We start from the raw sequence: 14,095 nt of genomic DNA, 5'->3' as shown, positions 1-14,095 counted from the left end.
GGATCGTGCCTCATGTTGAATAACCACTTTTGAAACCCTCACAGTGACCAAAATTGCCATTTTTACAGAGTTTTGCTTACTCAAAAGCTTCAATTTTGAACAATTTCAGGCACCGAAATGACTTTAAACTCACTGATTTTAGTTGAAAAAGTCATAATTCACATCCAACAGTCATTTAGAGTCAAAAGATTAAATGTTAAAATTTCATCCATATTGACCATTTTGGGAACGTTCGACATGTCCGGAGTCATCGTTTTTCATCAGAAAATTGCTTTTTAGGAGTGTACCAAAAATGATTCAAAATGTTAATTGGATCGTGCCTCATGTTGAATAACCACTTTTGAAACCCTCACAGTGACCAAAATTGCCATTTTTACTGAGTTTTTCTTACTCAAAAGCTTCAATTTTGAACAATTTCAGGCACCGAAATGACTTTAAACTCAATGATTTTAGTTGCAAAAGCCATAATTCACATCCAACAGTCTTTTAGAGTCAAAAGATTAAATGTTAAAATTTCATCCATATTGACCATTTTTGGAACGTTCGACAGGTTCGGAGTCATCGTTTTTCATCAGAAAATTGATTTTTTTGACTGTACCAAATATGATTCAAAATGTCAATTGGATTGTGCCTCATGTTGAATAACCACGTTTGAAACCCTCACAGTGACCAAAATTGCCATTTTTACAGAGTTTTGCTTACTCAAAAGCTCCAATTTTGAACAATTTCAGGAACCGAAATGACTTTAAACACACTTATTTTAGTTGAAAAAGTCTTAATTCACATCCAACAGTCATTTAGAGTCAAAAGATTAAATGTTAAAATTTCATCCATATTGACTATTTTGGGAAGGTTCGACAGGTCCGGAGTCATCGTTTTTCATCAGAAAATTCATTTTTTTGGACTGTACCAAATATGATTCAAAATGTCAATTGGATTGTGCCTTGTTGAATAACCACTTTTGAAACCCTCACAGTGACCAAAATTGCCATTTTTACAGAGTTTTGCTTACTCAAAAGCTTCAATTTTGAACAATTTCAGGCACCGAAATGACTTTAAACTCGCTGATTTTAGTTGAAAAAGTCCTAATTCACATCCAACAGTCATTTAGAGTCAAAAGATTAAATATTAAAATTTCATCCATATTGACCCTTTTAGGAAAGGAAACCCTCACAGTAACCAAAATTGCCATTTTTACAGAGTTTTGCTTACTCAAAAGCTTCAATTTTGACCAATTTCAGGTACCGAAATGACTTTAATTCACATGCAACAGTCACTTAAAGTCAAAAGATTAAATGTTAAAATTTCATCCATATTGACCATTTTGGGAACGTTCGACAGGTCCGGAGTCATCGTTTTTCATCAGAAAATGTATTTTTTGGACTGTACTAAAAATGATTCAAAATGTCAATTGGATCGTGCCTCATGTTGAATATCCACTTTTGAAACCCTCACAGTGACCAAAATTGCCATTTTTAGAGTTTTGCTTACTCAAAAGCTTTCATTTTGAACAATTTCAGGCACCAAAATGACTTTAAACTCACTGATTTTAGTTGAAAAAGTCATAATTCACATCCAACAGTCATTTAGAGTCAAAAGATTAAATGTTAAAATTTCATCCATATTGACCATTTTGGGAACGTTCGACAGGTCCGGAGTCATCGTTTTTCATCAGAAAATGTATTTTTTGGACTGTACCAAAAATGATTCAAAATGTCAATTGGATCGTGCCTCATGTTGAATATCCACTTTTGAAACTCTCACAGTGACCAAAATTGCCATTTTTACTGAGTTTTTCTTACTCAAAAGCTTCAATTTTGAAAAATTTCAGACACCGAAATGACTTTAAACTCACTGATTTTAGTTGAAAAAGCCATAATTCACATCCAACAATCTTTTAGAGTCAAAAGATTAAATGTTAAAATTTCATCCATATTGACCATTTTGGGAACGTTCGACAGGTCCGGTGTCATCGTTTTTCATCAGAAAATTGATTTTTTTGACTGTACCAAATATGATTCAAAATGTCAATTGGATTGTGCCTCATGTTGAATAACCACGTTTGAAACCCTCACAGTGACCAAAATTGCCATTTTTACAGAGTTTTGCTTACTCAAAAGCTCCAATTTTGAACAATTTCAGGAACCGAAATGACTTTAAACACACTTATTTTAGTTGAAAAAGTCTTAATTCACATCCACAGTCATTTAGAGTCAAAAGATTAAATGTTAAAATTTCATCCATATTGACTATTTTGGGAAGGTTCGACAGGTCCGGAGTCATCGTTTTTCATCAGAAAATTCATTTTTTTGGACTGTACCAAAAATGATTCAAAATGTCAATTGGATCGTGCCTCATGTTGAATAAATACTTTTGAAACCATCACAGTGACCAAAATTGCCATTTTTACAGAGCTTTGCTTACTCAAAAGCTTACATTTTGAACAATTTCAGGCACCGAAATGACTTTAAACTCACTGATTTTAGTTGAAAAAGTCATACTTCACATCCAACAGTCATTTAGAGTCAAAAGAATAAATGTTAAAATTTCATCCATATTGACCATTTTGGGAACGTTCGATAGGTCTGGAGTCATCGTTTTTATCAGAAAATGTATTTTTTGGACTGTACCAAAAATGATTCAAAATGTCAATTGTATCGTGCCTCATGTTGAATATCCACTTTTGAAACGCTCACAGTGACCAAAATTGCCACTTTTACAGAGTTTTGCTTACTCAAAAGCTTTAATTTTGAACAATTTCAGGCACCGAAATGACTTTAAACTCACTGATTTTAGTTGAAAAAGTCATAATTCACATCAAACAGTCATTTAGAGTCAAAAGATTAAATGTTAAAATTTCATCCATATTGACCATTTTGGGAACGTTCGACAGGTCTGGAGTCATCGTTTTTCATCAGTAAATTGATTTTTTGGACTGTACCAAATATGATTCAAAATGTCAATTGGATCGTGCCTCATGTTGAATAACCACTTTTGAAACCCTCACAGTGACCAAAATTGCCATTTCTACAGAGTTTTTCTTACTCAAAAGCTTCAATTTTGACCAATTTCAGGAACTGAAATGACTTTAAACACACTTATTTAAGTTGAAAAAGTCTTAATTCACATCCAACAGTCATTTAGAGTCAAAAGATTAAATGTTAAAATTTCATCCATATTGACCATTTTGGGAATGTTCGACAGGTCTGGAGTCATCGTTTTTCATCAGAAAATTGATTTTTTTGACTGTACCAAATATGATTCAAAATGTCATTAGGATTGTGCCTCATGTTGAATAACCACTTTTGAAACCCTCACAGTGACCAAAATTGCCATTTTTACAGAGTTTTGCTTACTCAAAAGCTTCAATTTTGAACAATTTCAGGCACCGAAATGACTTTAAACTCGCTGATTTTAGTTGAAAAAGTCATACTTCACATCCAACAGTCATTTAGAGTCAAAAGATTAAATGTTAAAATTTCATCCATATTGACCCTTTTAGGAAAGGAAACCCTCACAGTAACCAAAATTGCCATTTTTACAGAGTTTTGCTTACTCAAAAGCTTCAATTTTGACCAATTTCAGGCTCCGAAATGACTTTAATTCACATGCAACAGTCACTTAAAGTCAAAAGATTAAATGTTAAAATGTCATCCATATTGACCATTTTGGGAACGTTCGACAGGTCCGGAGTCATCGTTTTTCATCAGAAAATGTATTTTTTGGACTGTACCAAAAATGATTCAAAATGTCAATTGGATCGTGCCTCATGTTGAATATCCACTTTTGAAACTCTCACAGTGACCAAAATTGCCATTTTTACTGAGTTTTTCTTACTCAAAAGCTTCAATTTTGAAAAATTTCAGACACCGAAATGACTTTAAACTCACTGATTTTAGTTGAAAAAGCCATAATTCACATCCAACAATCTTTTAGAGTCAAAAGATTAAATGTTAAAATTTCATCCATATTGACCATTTTGGGAACGTTCGACAGGTCCGGTGTCATCGTTTTTCATCAGAAAATTGATGTTTTTGACTGTACCAAAAATGATTCAAAATGTCAATTGGATCGTGCCTCATGTTGAATAACCACTTTTGAAACCCTCACAGTGACCAAAATTGCCATTTTTACAGAGTTTTGCTTACTCAAAAGCTTCAATTTTGAACAATTTCAGGCACCGAAATGACTTTAAACTCACTGATTTTAGTTGAAAAAGTCATAATTCACATCCAACAGTCATTTAGAGTCAAAAGATTAAATGTTAACATTTCATCCATATTGACCATTTTGGGAACGTTCGACATGTCCGGAGTCATCGTTTTTCATCAGAAAATTGCTTTTTAGGAGTGTACCAAAAATGATTCAAAATGTTAATTGGATCGTGCCTCATGTTGAATAACCACTTCTGAAACCCTCACAGTGACCAAAATTGCCATTTTTACTGAGTTTTTCTTACTCAAAATCTTCAATTTTGAACAATTTCAGGCACCGAAATGACTTTAAACTCAATGATTTTAGTTGCAAAAGCCATAATTCACATCCAACAGTCTTTTAGAGTCAAAAGATTAAATGTTAAAATTTCATCCATATTGACCATTTTTGGAACGTTCGACAGGTTCGGAGTCATCGTTTTTCATCAGAAAATTGATTTTTTTGACTGTACCAAATATGATTCAAAATGTCAATTGGATTGTGCCTCATGTTGAATAACCACGTTTGAAACCCTCACAGTGACCAAAATTGCCATTTTTACAGAGTTTTGCTTACTCAAAAGCTCCAATTTTGAACAATTTCAGGAACCGAAATGACTTTAAACACACTTATTTTAGTTGAAAAAGTCTTAATTCACATCCAACAGTCATTTAGAGTCAAAAGATTAAATGTTAAAATTTCATCCATATTGACTATTTTGGGAACGTTCGACAGGTCCGGAGTCATCGTTTTTCAACAGAAAATGTATTTTTTGGACTGTACTAAAAATGATTCAAAATGTCAATTGGATCGTGCCTCATGTTGAATATCCACTTTTGAAACCCTCACAGTGACCAAAATTGCCATTTTTAGAGTTTTGCTTACTCAAAAGCTTTCATTTTGAACAATTTCAGGCACCAAAATGACTTTAAACTCACTGATTTTAGTTGAAAAAGTCATAATTCACATCCAACAGTCATTTAGAGTCAAAAGATTAAATGTTAAAATTTCATCCATATTGACCATTTTGGGAACGTTCGACAGGTCCGGAGTCATCGTTTTTCATCAGAAAATGTATTTTTTGGACTGTACCAAAAATGATTCAAAATGTCAATTGGATCGTGCCTCATGTTGAATATCCACTTTTGAAACTCTCACAGTGACCAAAATTGCCATTTTTACTGAGTTTTTCTTACTCAAAAGCTTCAATTTTGAAAAATTTCAGACACCGAAATGACTTTAAACTCACTGATTTTAGTTGAAAAAGCCATAATTCACATCCAACAATCTTTTAGAGTCAAAAGATTAAATGTTAAAATTTCATCCATATTGACCATTTTGGGAACGTTCGACAGGTCCGGTGTCATCGTTTTTCATCAGAAAATTGATTTTTTTGACTGTACCAAATATGATTCAAAATGTCAATTGGATTGTGCCTCATGTTGAATAACCACTTGAAACCCTCACAGTGACCAAAATTGCCATTTTTACAGAGTTTTGCTTACTCAAAAGCTTTCATTTTGAACAATTTCAGGCACCATAATGACTTTAAACTCACTGATTTTAGTTGAAAAAATCATAATTCACATCCAACAGTCATTTAGAGTCAAAAGATTAAATGTTAAAATTTCATCCATATTGACCATTTTGGGAACGTTCGACAGGTTCGGTGTCATCGTTTTTCATCAGAAAATTGATTTTTATGACTGTACCAAATATGATTCAAAATGTCAATTGGATTGTGCCTCATGTTGAATAACCACTTTTGAAACCCTCACAGTGACCAAAATTGCCATTTTTACAGAGATTTGCTTATTCAAAAAGCTTCAATTTTGAACAATTTCAGGCACCGAAATGACTTTAAACTCACTGATTTTAGTTGAAAAAGTCATAATTCACATCAGACAGTCATTTAGAGTCAAAAGATTAATTGTTAAAATTTCATCCATATTGACCATTTCGGGAACGTTCGACAGGTCTGGAGTCATCGTTTTTCATCAGTAAATTGATTTTTTGGACTGTACCAAATATGATTCAAAATGTCAATTGGATCGTGCCTCATGTTGAATATCCACTTTTGAAACCCTCACAGTGACCAAAATTGCCATTTTTACAGAGTTTTGCTTACTCAAAAGCTTCAATTTTGACCAATTTCAGGCACCGAAATGACTTTAATTCACATGCAACAGTCACTTAGAGTCAAAAGATTAAATGTTAAAATTTCATCCATATTGACCATTTTGGGAACGTTCGACAGGTCCGGAATCATTGTTTTTTAGGAGTGTAACAAAAATGATTCAATATGTCAATTGGATCGTGCCTCATGTTGAATAACCACTTTTGAAACCCTCACAGTGACCAAAATTGCCATTTTTACAGAGTTTTGCTTACTCAAAAGCTTCAATTTTGAACAATTTCAGGCACCGAAATGACTTTAAACTCACTGATTTTAGTTGAAAAAGTCATAATTCACATCCAACAGTCACTTAGAGTCAAAAGATTAAATGTTAAAATTTCATCCATATTGACCATTTTGGGAACGTTCGACAGGTTCGGAGTCATCGTTTTTCATCAGAAAATTGATTTTTTTGACTGTACCAAATATGATTCAAAATGTCAATTGGATTGTGCCTCATGTTGAATAACCACTTTTGAAACCCTCACAGTGACCAAAATTGCCATTTTTACAGAGTTTTGCTTACTCAAAAGCTTTCATTTTGAACAATTTCAGGCACCGAAATGACTTTAAACTCGCTGATTTTAGTTGAAAAAGTCCTAATTCACATCCAACAGTCATTTAGAGTCAAAAGATTAAATGTTAAAATTTCATCCATATTGACCATTTTGGGAACGTTCGACAGGTCCGGAGTCATCGTTTTTCATCAGAAAATGTATTTTTTGGACTGTACCAAAAATGATTCAAAATGTCAATTGGATCGTGCCTCATGTTGAATATCCACTTTTGAAACTCTCACAGTGACCAAAATTGCCATTTTTACTGAGTTTTTCTTACTCAAAAGCTTCAATTTTGAAAAATTTCAGACACCGAAATGACTTTAAACTCACTGATTTTAGTTGAAAAAGCCATAATTCACATCCAACAATCTTTTAGAGTCAAAAGATTAAATGTTAAAATTTCATCCATATTGACCATTTTGGGAACGTTCGACAGGTCCGGTGTCATCGTTTTTCATCAGAAAATTGATTTTTTTGACTGTACCAAATATGATTCAAAATGTCAATTGGATTGTGCCTCATGTTGAATAACCACGTTTGAAACCCTCACAGTGACCAAAATTGCCATTTTTACAGAGTTTTGCTTACTCAAAAGCTCCAATTTTGAACAATTTCAGGAACCGAAATGACTTTAAACACACTTATTTTAGTTGAAAAAGTCTTAATTCACATCCACAGTCATTTAGAGTCAAAAGATTAAATGTTAAAATTTCATCCATATTGACTATTTTGGGAAGGTTCGACAGGTCCGGAGTCATCGTTTTTCATCAGAAAATTCATTTTTTTGGACTGTACCAAAAATGATTCAAAATGTCAATTGGATCGTGCCTCATGTTGAATAAATACTTTTGAAACCATCACAGTGACCAAAATTGCCATTTTTACAGAGCTTTGCTTACTCAAAAGCTTCCATTTTGAACAATTTCAGGCACCGAAATGACTTTAAACTCACTGATTTTAGTTGAAAAAGTCATACTTCACATCCAACAGTCATTTAGAGTCAAAAGAATAAATGTTAAAATTTCATCCATATTGACCATTTTGGGAACGTTCGATAGGTCTGGAGTCATCGTTTTTATCAGAAAATGTATTTTTTGGACTGTACCAAAAATGATTCAAAATGTCAATTGTATCGTGCCTCATGTTGAATATCCACTTTTGAAACGCTCACAGTGACCAAAATTGCCACTTTTACAGAGTTTTGCTTACTCAAAAGCTTTAATTTTGAACAATTTCAGGCACCGAAATGACTTTAAACTCACTGATTTTAGTTGAAAAAGTCATAATTCACATCAAACAGTCATTTAGAGTCAAAAGATTAAATGTTAAAATTTCATCCATATTGACCATTTTGGGAACGTTCGACAGGTCTGGAGTCATCGTTTTTCATCAGTAAATTGATTTTTTGGACTGTACCAAATATGATTCAAAATGTCAATTGGATCGTGCCTCATGTTGAATAACCACTTTTGAAACCCTCACAGTGACCAAAATTGCCATTTCTACAGAGTTTTTCTTACTCAAAAGCTTCAATTTTGACCAATTTCAGGAACTGAAATGACTTTAAACACACTTATTTAAGTTGAAAAAGTCTTAATTCACATCCAACAGTCATTTAGAGTCAAAAGATTAAATGTTAAAATTTCATCCATATTGACCATTTTGGGAATGTTCGACAGGTCTGGAGTCATCGTTTTTCATCAGAAAATTGATTTTTTTGACTGTACCAAATATGATTCAAAATGTCATTAGGATTGTGCCTCATGTTGAATAACCACTTTTGAAACCCTCACAGTGACCAAAATTGCCATTTTTACAGAGTTTTGCTTACTCAAAAGCTTCAATTTTGAACAATTTCAGGCACCGAAATGACTTTAAACTCGCTGATTTTAGTTGAAAAAGTCATACTTCACATCCAACAGTCATTTAGAGTCAAAAGATTAAATGTTAAAATTTCATCCATATTGACCCTTTTAGGAAAGGAAACCCTCACAGTAACCAAAATTGCCATTTTTACAGAGTTTTGCTTACTCAAAAGCTTCAATTTTGACCAATTTCAGGCTCCGAAATGACTTTAATTCACATGCAACAGTCACTTAAAGTCAAAAGATTAAATGTTAAAATGTCATCCATATTGACCATTTTGGGAACGTTCGACAGGTCCGGAGTCATCGTTTTTCATCAGAAAATGTATTTTTTGGACTGTACCAAAAATGATTCAAAATGTCAATTGGATCGTGCCTCATGTTGAATATCCACTTTTGAAACTCTCACAGTGACCAAAATTGCCATTTTTACTGAGTTTTTCTTACTCAAAAGCTTCAATTTTGAAAAATTTCAGACACCGAAATGACTTTAAACTCACTGATTTTAGTTGAAAAAGCCATAATTCACATCCAACAATCTTTTAGAGTCAAAAGATTAAATGTTAAAATTTCATCCATATTGACCATTTTGGGAACGTTCGACAGGTCCGGTGTCATCGTTTTTCATCAGAAAATTGATGTTTTTGACTGTACCAAAAATGATTCAAAATGTCAATTGGATCGTGCCTCATGTTGAATAACCACTTTTGAAACCCTCACAGTGACCAAAATTGCCATTTTTACAGAGTTTTGCTTACTCAAAAGCTTCAATTTTGAACAATTTCAGGCACCGAAATGACTTTAAACTCACTGATTTTAGTTGAAAAAGTCATAATTCACATCCAACAGTCATTTAGAGTCAAAAGATTAAATGTTAAAATTTCATCCATATTGACCATTTTGGGAACGTTCGACATGTCCGGAGTCATCGTTTTTCATCAGAAAATTGCTTTTTAGGAGTGTACCAAAAATGATTCAAAATGTTAATTGGATCGTGCCTCATGTTGAATAACCACTTCTGAAACCCTCACAGTGACCAAAATTGCCATTTTTACTGAGTTTTTCTTACTCAAAAGCTTCAATTTTGAACAATTTCAGGCACCGAAATGACTTTAAACTCAATGATTTTAGTTGCAAAAGCCATAATTCACATCCAACAGTCTTTTAGAGTCAAAAGATTAAATGTTAAAATTTCATCCATATTGACCATTTTTGGAACGTTCGACAGGTTCGGAGTCATCGTTTTTCATCAGAAAATTGATTTTTTTGACTGTACCAAATATGATTCAAAATGTCAATTGGATTGTGCCTCATGTTGAATAACCACGTTTGAAACCCTCACAGTGACCAAAATTGCCATTTTTACAGAGTTTTGCTTACTCAAAAGCTCCAATTTTGAACAATTTCAGGAACCGAAATGACTTTAAACACACTTATTTTAGTTGAAAAAGTCTTAATTCACATCCAACAGTCATTTAGAGTCAAAAGATTAAATGTTAAAATTTCATCCATATTGACTATTTTGGGAAGGTTCGACAGGTCCGGAGTCATCGTTTTTCATCAGAAAATTCATTTTTTTTGGACTGTACCAAATATGATTCAAAATGTCAATTGGATTGTGCCTTGTTGAATAACCACTTTTGAAACCCTCACAGTGACCAAAATTGCCATTTTTACAGAGTTTTGCTTACTCAAAAGCTTCAATTTTGAACAATTTCAGGCACCGAAATGACTTTAAACTCGCTGATTTTAGTTGAAAAAGTCCTAATTCACATCCAACAGTCATTTAGAGTCAAAAGATTAAATATTAAAATTTCATCCATATTGACCCTTTTAGGAAAGGAAACCCTCACAGTAACCAAAATTGCCATTTTTACAGAGTTTTGCTTACTCAAAAGCTTCAATTTTGACAAATTTCAGGCACCGAAATGACTTTAATTCACATGCAACAGTCACTTAAAGTCAAAAGATTAAATGTTAAAATTTCATCCATATTGACCATTTTGGGAACGTTCGACAGGTCCGGAGTCATCGTTTTTCATCAGAAAATGTATTTTTTGGACTGTACTAAAAATGATTCAAAATGTCAATTGGATCGTGCCTCATGTTGAATATCCACTTTTGAAACCCTCACAGTGACCAAAATTGCCATTTTTAGAGTTTTGCTTACTCAAAAGCTTTCATTTTGAACAATTTCAGGCACCAAAATGACTTTAAACTCACTGATTTTAGTTGAAAAAGTCATAATTCACATCCAACAGTCATTTAGAGTCAAAAGATTAAATGTTAAAATTTCATCCATATTGACCATTTTGGGAACGTTCGACAGGTCCGGAGTCATCGTTTTTCATCAGAAAATGTATTTTTTGGACTGTACCAAAAATGATTCAAAATGTCAATTGGATCGTGCCTCATGTTGAATATCCACTTTTGAAACTCTCACAGTGACCAAAATTGCCATTTTTACTGAGTTTTTCTTACTCAAAAGCTTCAATTTTGAAAAATTTCAGACACCGAAATGACTTTAAACTCACTGATTTTAGTTGAAAAAGCCATAATTCACATCCAACAATCTTTTAGAGTCAAAAGATTAAATGTTAAAATTTCATCCATATTGACCATTTTGGGAACGTTCGACAGGTCCGGTGTCATCGTTTTTCATCAGAAAATTGATTTTTTTGACTGTACCAAATATGATTCAAAATGTCAATTGGATTGTGCCTCATGTTGAATAACCACTTTTGAAACCCTCACAGTGACCAAAATTGCCATTTTTACAGAGTTTTGCTTACTCAAAAGCTTTCATTTTGAACAATTTCAGGCACCATAATGACTTTAAACTCACTGATTTTAGTTGAAAAAATCATAATTCACATCCAACAGTCATTTAGAGTCAAAAGATTAAATGTTAAAATTTCATCCATATTGACCATTTTGGGAACGTTCGACAGGTTCGGTGTCATCGTTTTTCATCAGAAAATTGATTTTTATGACTGTACCAAATATGATTCAAAATGTCAATTGGATTGTGCCTCATGTTGAATAACCACTTTTGAAACCCTCACAGTGACCAAAATTGCCATTTTTACAGAGATTTGCTTATTCAAAAAGCTTCAATTTTGAACAATTTCAGGCACCGAAATGACTTTAAACTCACTGATTTTAGTTGAAAAAGTCATAATTCACATCAGACAGTCATTTAGAGTCAAAAGATTAATTGTTAAAATTTCATCCATATTGACCATTTCGGGAACGTTCGACAGGTCTGGAGTCATCGTTTTTCATCAGTAAATTGATTTTTTGGACTGTACCAAATATGATTCAAAATGTCAATTGGATCGTGCCTCATGTTGAATATCCACTTTTGAAACCCTCACAGTGACCAAAATTGCCATTTTTACAGAGTTTTGCTTACTCAAAAGCTTCAATTTTGACCAATTTCAGGCACCGAAATGACTTTAATTCACATGCAACAGTCACTTAGAGTCAAAAGATTAAATGTTAAAATTTCATCCATATTGACCATTTTGGGAACGTTCGACAGGTCCGGAATCATTGTTTTTTAGGAGTGTAACAAAAATGATTCAATATGTCAATTGGATCGTGCCTCATGTTGAATAACCACTTTTGAAACCCTCACAGTGACCAAAATTGCCATTTTTACAGAGTTTTGCTTACTCAAAAGCTTCAATTTTGAACAATTTCAGGCACCGAAATGACTTTAAACTCACTGATTTTAGTTGAAAAAGTCATAATTCACATCCAACAGTCACTTAGAGTCAAAAGATTAAATGTTAAAATTTCATCCATATTGACCATTTTGGGAACGTTCGACAGGTTCGGAGTCATCGTTTTTCATCAGAAAATTGATTTTTTTGACTGTACCAAATATGATTCAAAATGTCAATTGGATTGTGCCTCATGTTGAATAACCACTTTTGAAACCCTCACAGTGACCAAAATTGCCATTTTTACAGAGATTTGCTTACTCAAAAGCTTCAATTTTTAACAATTTCAGGCACCGAAATGACTTTAAACTCACTGATTTTAGTTGAAAAAGTCATAATTCACATCAGACAGTCATTTAGAGTCAAAAGATTAATTGTTAAAATTTCATCCATATTGACCATTTCGGGAACATTCGACAGGTCTGGAGTCATCGTTTTTCATCAGTAAATTGATTTTTTGGACTGTACCAAATATGATTCAAAATGTCAATTGGATCGTGCCTCATGTTGAATATCCACTTTTGAAACCCTCACAGTGACCAAAATTGCCATTTTTACAGAGTTTTGCTTACTCAAAAGCTTCAATTTTGACCAATTTCAGGCACCGAAATGACTTTAATTCACATGCAACAGTCACTTAGAGTCAAAAGATTAAATGTTAAAATTTCATCCATATTGACCATTTTGGGAACGTTCGACAGGTCCGGAATCATTGTTTTTTAGGAGTGTAACAAAAATGATTCAATATGTCAATTGGATCGTGCCTCATGTTGAATAACCACTTTTGAAACCCTCACAGTGACCAAAATTGCCATTTTTACAGAGCTTTGCTTACTCAAAAGCTTCCATTTTGACCAATTTAAGCCACCGTTATGACTTTAAACTCACTGATTTTAGTTGAAAAAGTCATAATTCACATCCAACAGTCATTTAGAGTCAAAAGATTAAATGTTAAAATTTCATCCATATTGACCATTTTGGGAACGTTCGACAGGTCCAGAGTCATCGTTTTTCATCAGAAAATTGCTTTTTAGGAGTGTACCAAAAATGATTCAAAATGTCAATTGGATTGTGCCTCATGTTGAATAACCACTTTTAAAACCCTCACAGTGACCAAAATTGCCATTTTTACAGAGTTTTGCTTACTCAAAAGCTTCAATTTTGAACAATTTCAGGCACCGAAATGACTTTAAACTCACTGATTTTAGTTGAAAAAGTCATAATTCACATCCAACAGTCACTTAGAGTCAAAAGATTAAATGTTAAAATTTCATCCATATTGACCATTTTGGGAACGTTCGACAGGTTCGGAGTCATCGTTTTTCATCAGAAAATTGATTTTTTTGACTGTACCAAATATGATTCAAAATGTCAATTGGATTGTGCCTCATGTTGAATAACCACTTTTGAAACCCTCACAGTGACCAAAATTGCCATTTTTACAGAGATTTGCTTACTCAAAAGCTTCAATTTTTAACAATTTCAGGCACCGAAATGACTTCAAACTCACTGATTTTAGTTGAAAAAGTCATAATTCATATCCAACAGTCATTTAGAGTCAAAAGATTAAAT

This window comes from Lissotriton helveticus, chromosome 11 (assembly GCF_964261635.1).
Source record: "Lissotriton helveticus chromosome 11, aLisHel1.1, whole genome shotgun sequence".
In the NCBI taxonomy this organism is placed as follows: domain Eukaryota; kingdom Metazoa; phylum Chordata; class Amphibia; order Caudata; family Salamandridae; genus Lissotriton; species Lissotriton helveticus.
This window is presented reverse-complemented; position numbering follows the sequence as displayed.